This window comes from Ursus arctos, unplaced genomic scaffold, assembly GCF_023065955.2.
Source record: "Ursus arctos isolate Adak ecotype North America unplaced genomic scaffold, UrsArc2.0 scaffold_5, whole genome shotgun sequence".
NCBI classification, from domain to species: Eukaryota; Metazoa; Chordata; class Mammalia; order Carnivora; family Ursidae; genus Ursus; species Ursus arctos.
Genome location: NW_026623067.1, coordinates 12,305,037 through 12,310,537, shown reverse-complemented (window position 1 = coordinate 12,310,537; position 5,501 = coordinate 12,305,037). Strand labels below are relative to the sequence as shown.

General features: G+C 37.9%; 1 pseudogene; it reads left to right on the top strand.

The window, feature by feature from the left end:
- The first annotated feature begins 421 nt into the window (after window positions 1-421).
- On the top strand, window positions 422-1,310 carry LOC113261933 (vomeronasal type-1 receptor 2-like; annotated as a pseudogene).
- Window positions 1,311-5,501: the final 4,191 nt, after the last annotated feature.

Here is a 5,501-nt window from a genome sequence, read left to right as displayed (position 1 = left end):
GGCCACTCCTCAAGACCCTAGGGCAGCTCTTTCTGCCACGTGTCCTGTCCACCTTCTTTAATGAAACCACCTTTTTGCACCAAAGACATGTCAAGAATACTTATAAATAAGGCGTGCTTGTCTTGACATTAATGTTCCTCTGAAGTGACTTTAAAAATTCTTGACATTTACATCTAGAACTAATTCTTCATTTCCTGAATATTAGTAGAGAATCTGCACAACTTACTGCTGATGGTGATCAAACCTCATGGAGTCTTCTTAGAGTTCTCTTATTTCCATCAAGCTTACATATCATTTTCGTTCCCTTTTTAGCTCTGCAGAAGTCTAACGATAGTATAAGAGGCCAATGAATATAATTGCTTCAAATGATACTATTTTGGAGTGTTCTTCATTCTCCAATTATGTTTGTTTTATTGGGAACATGTTGCTTCTTGTCTTACTCATCAACACTTTCTTATTCCAGCCCCATGCAAAGAGGCCTATAGATTTGATATCCACCCATTTTACTTTAGCTAATAACAGTTGTTTTCAGTGAGATTCCAGAAGAATTAAATGCCTTTGGAGTAAGAAATTTTCTAGATGACATTGGTCGTAAGGCAGTGGTTTGCATGTACAGAATCACCTGGGGCCTATCCCTCTGCACTACAACTTTTCTCAGTATTTTTCAGGCCATAATTACCACTTCCAACAACATCGATAGGCATGGCTCAAACCCAAAGTCTTCACATACGTTTTCCATCTCTCTTTTCTTTCTAGATCACTAACATTAGATCTACATCCATGTCATCACAAGGGCTGTGTGTGGCCCCCTTCAACACCAATGAAGTTGTACAAATGTGTTGTCTGACATGCTGTAGCAGGAGAGAATCTGATAAGCTTCAGGAGGCTGCTTTTGTAGGGGGCATGGGTTTATGAGATATCCTGTGTGTGTTCCTCATAATCTGGGCCAGTGTGTCCATGGTAACATTCCACAAGACCAGCCTGTGCCCAAGACCCTTTCCTGAAACTAAGGCCACCCACAGGACCCTGGCATTTGTGAGCTGCTTTGTTTGTTTTACTTTTTGTTTTTCCTCAGCCAATTGCTGCCTTACCATTTATAGAAGTTATAGACAGAATGTACAAGGGCTGGAGAACATCACTACTTTTCTCTCTTCTTCTTATCCAGCAATCTGTCCTTTTCTACAGATGAAAAAAACAAATGGTCCTTCCTAAAGTGTGCCAATGCAAAGATGAGAAAGTCCTCTCTATAAACTATTTCCCTCAGAAGTTTGAACTCCCTCACACATTTCTCTGACACAAAGGGCATGTGATTAGAATTTCCCACACCACAATTTTAAGGAGACTAAATTCTGAAAAGGCATGAATTATTGTTACTTTGGACATTTCATCAAATCATCCAGCTTCATGAACATACAGAATAAATGATCAGCTACATGGAATAAAACATGTTTGAGGGGCCTCTGGGGGGCTCAGTAGATTGAGTGTCTGACTCTTGATTTTGGCTAGGGTTGTAGGATTGAGCCCCACATGGGGCTCTGAGCTAAGTGTAGAGTTTGCTTGAGGTTCTCTCTCTCCCTCCGCCCCTGTGTCTGTTCATACCCCCCTCTCTCTAAAGTAATAAAAGATCTTCACAAAAACTTTTTAGACTGTTGTACAGGGATGGAAGCATCTTTGATCTTTCCTAAAATAATTGTCAAACATTTAGGATTATGATTATTTGAATGCCCTTATTTTTTCAGGGATCTTCTCTAGTATGAAGTATCTATCAGATAAATTACAGCAAATACATTTGCTGATTATGCTAGACTGTCTTCATCAGTCAAAAATATTTTATGTCTACACTGTTATATACTTTAAACACAAACAATACTTGAGATTACTATACGTTTTGAGTATATCTGATTTAATTATGGAGAGTGATGTAAGTAAAAATATAACTATGTTCCCTTCACACAGTGAACACTGGTCAACATTCTCCAAAACACAAAGGTATTATAAATTCTCAAATTCTTTATGAAATCCACATGTTAATTTTTATGTGTCCACTTTGGATTTATTTGCATCACTGGAAGTATTTCCTCAATTTCCACTTCATTTTTCTAGGCAAATTTTTTGTATCATTAGCAGAAATTTTTATCTGTGTAGTATTGTACTTCTATTAAAATATTGAACAGTTCCCATGTATCACAGTATGACATACTAGAAAACCTAACCTTTTTTCTTGAAGACTGATAGATTCTCAATACAATAAATATAAATATAAACCAATGATGTATTATACCTTGGCCAATTGAATTTAAGTAAAAAAATAAAGATAAAAAAACTATTAAAAAGAAAATATATATATATCATTTTATTTATTTATTTATTTATTTATTTATTTATTTGAGAGAGAGAGAGAAAGAGCATGAGTGGGTGTAGAGAGAGAGGGAGAAGCAGACTCCTTGCTGAGCAGAGAGACTGATTCAAGGCTTAATCCTACCACCCTGATAGTAGAAGAGAAAGCTAGAATAGAATCTGGACTCAAAAAAAGCCACGCTCAGGAATGTAGGTTATGGGAGATTACTGACTCAATGAAAGGTTCCAATGTCAGAATCATCGGCATCCCCGAGGGGGTGGAGAAAAACACAGGTCTAGAAGAGATATTTTAACAAATAGTAGCTGAAAACTTCCTTAATCTAGCAAGGGAAACAAACATTCGTGTCCAAGAGGCAGAGAGAACCCCTCCCAAGCTCAACCATGACAAATCTACATCACGTCACGTCATAGTGCAATTTGCAAATATTAGATCCAAGGATACAGTATTGAAAGCTGCTAGGGAAAGAAATTACTCACGTACCAAGGCAAAGATATCAGAATTACTTCAGATCTGTCTACATACACCTGGAATGAGAGAAAGGGTTGGGGGGGGGGGCATTTTTAAATCTCTTTCAGAGAAAAACATGCAGCCAAGGATCCTTTATCCAGCAAGGCTGTCATTCAGAATTGATGGAGAAATAAAGACCTTCCAGAATCGCCAGTCATTGACCAATTTCATAACCACGAAACCAGCCCTACAGGAGATATTAAGGGGAGTTCTATAAAAGTAAAAAGGCCCCAAGAGTGATACAGATCAGAAAGTCACAATCCATAGGAACACAGACTTTACTGGCAACATGGCATCATTAAAATCATATCTCTCAATAATCAGTCTCAATGTAAAAGGCCTAAAAGCTCCCATAATGTGCCACAGGGTTTCAGATTGGATAAAAAGACATGACCCATCCATTTGCTGTCTACAAGAGACTCATTTGGAACCTAAAGATACATTCAGACTAAAAGTAAAGGGATAGAATACCATCTTTCACTCCAATGGACCTCAAAAGAAAGCTGGGGTAGCAATTCTTATATCAGACAGATTGGATTTTGAACTAAAGGCTATAGTTAGAGACACAGAAGGGCACTATATTATTCTTAAAGGATGTATTCAACAAGTGGATATGACAATTATAAATATATATGCCCCCAACAGGGCAGCAGCAAGATACACAAGCCAACTCTTAACCACAATAAAGAGACATAGATAAAAATACATTAATAGTAGGGGACCTCAACACTCCACTATCAGCAATAGACAGAGCACCGGAACAGAAAACCAACATAGAAACAAGGGCTTTGAATGTCATACTCGACGAGGTGGACCTCATAGATATAAATATAGAACTCTACACCCCATAACCAAAGAATACTCATTCTGGGGTGCCTGGGTGGCACAGCGGTTAGGCGTCTGCCTTTGGCTCAGGGCGTGATCCCGGCGTTATGGGATCGAGCCCCACATCAGGCTCCTCTGCTATGAGCCTGCTTCTTCCTCTCCCACTTCCCGTGCTTGTGTTCACTCTCTCGCTGGCTGTCTCTATCTCTGTCGAATAAATAAATAAAATCTTTAAAAACAAAACAAAACAAAAAAAAAACAAAGAATACTCATTCTATTCTAATGTCCATGGAACATTCTCAAGAATTGACCATGTTCTAGGTCACAAAACAGGTTTCAACCGATAACAAAAGACTGAAATTATTCCCTGCATATTCTCAGACCACAACACTCTGAAATTGGAACTCAACCACAAGGAAAATTGGGAAGAAACTCAAACACTTGGAGACTAAGAACCATCCTGCTCAGGAATGACTCGATAAACCAGGAAATCAAAAATCAATTTAAACAATTTATGGAGACCAACGAGAATGAAAACAAACGGTCCAAAACCTATGGGATACTGCAAAGGCAGTCCTAAGGGGAAATATATAGCCATCCAAGCCTCACTCAAAAGAATAGAAAAATCTAAAATGCAGTTTTTATATTCTCACCTCAAGAAGTTGAAACAGCAACAGACGGACAGACTTAATCTACACATGAGGAAGAAGTTGACCAAAATTAAAGCTGAAATCAATCAAGCAGAAACCAGAAGTACAGTAGAGCAGATCAACAGAACTAGAAGCTGGTTCTTTGAGAGAATCAATAAAATTGAAAGACCACTGGCAAGACTTATCCAAAAGAATAGAGAAAGGACCCAAATTAATAAAATTATGAATGAAAAAGGAGAGGTCACAACCAACATCAATGAAATTGTAAGGATTATTAGAAACTTTTCTCAACAGCTTTATGCCAATAAATTAAGCAATCTGGAAGAGATGGAGGCCTTCCTGGAAACCTATGAACTACCAAGACTGAAACAGGAAGAAACTGATTTTTTAAACAGGCCAATTAATTATGAAGAGATTGAGTCAGTGATAAACAACCTTCCAAAAAACAAAACTCCAGGCCCAGACGGTTTTCCTGGGGAATTCTACCAAACATTCAAAGAAGAAATAATATCTATTCTCCTAAAGCTATTTCAAAAAATAGAAACAGAGGGAAAGCTACCAAACTCATTCTATGAGGCCAATATTACCTTGATCCACAAACCAGGCAAAGACCCCATCAAAAAGGAGAATTACGGACCGATTTCCCTAATGAATATGGATGCCAAAATCCTCAAAAAGATCCTAGCTAATATATCCAACAGTACATTAAAAGGATTATACATCATGACCAAGTGGGATTCATCCCTGAGATGCAAGGGTGGTTCAACATTCACAAATCTACCAGTGTCTTGGATTTTATCCAGAAAGAGAAATTTAAAAATCATATGATTCTCTCAATAGATGCAGAAAAAGCATTTGACAAAATACAGCATCCTTTCCTGATTAAAACCCTTCAGAGTGTAGGAATAGAAGGTACATTTCTCAATCTCATAAAAGCCATCTATGAAAAGCCTACTGCAAATATTATTCTCAATGGGGAAAAGCTGGAAGCCTTTCCCTTAAGATCAGGAACATGACAAGGATGCCCACTCTCGCCACTATTATTCAACATAGTACTAGAAGTCCTTGCAACAGCAATCAGACAACAAAAAGGGATCAAAGGTATCCAAATCAGCAAAGAAGAAGTCAAAATGTCTCTCTTCGCAGATGACATGATACTC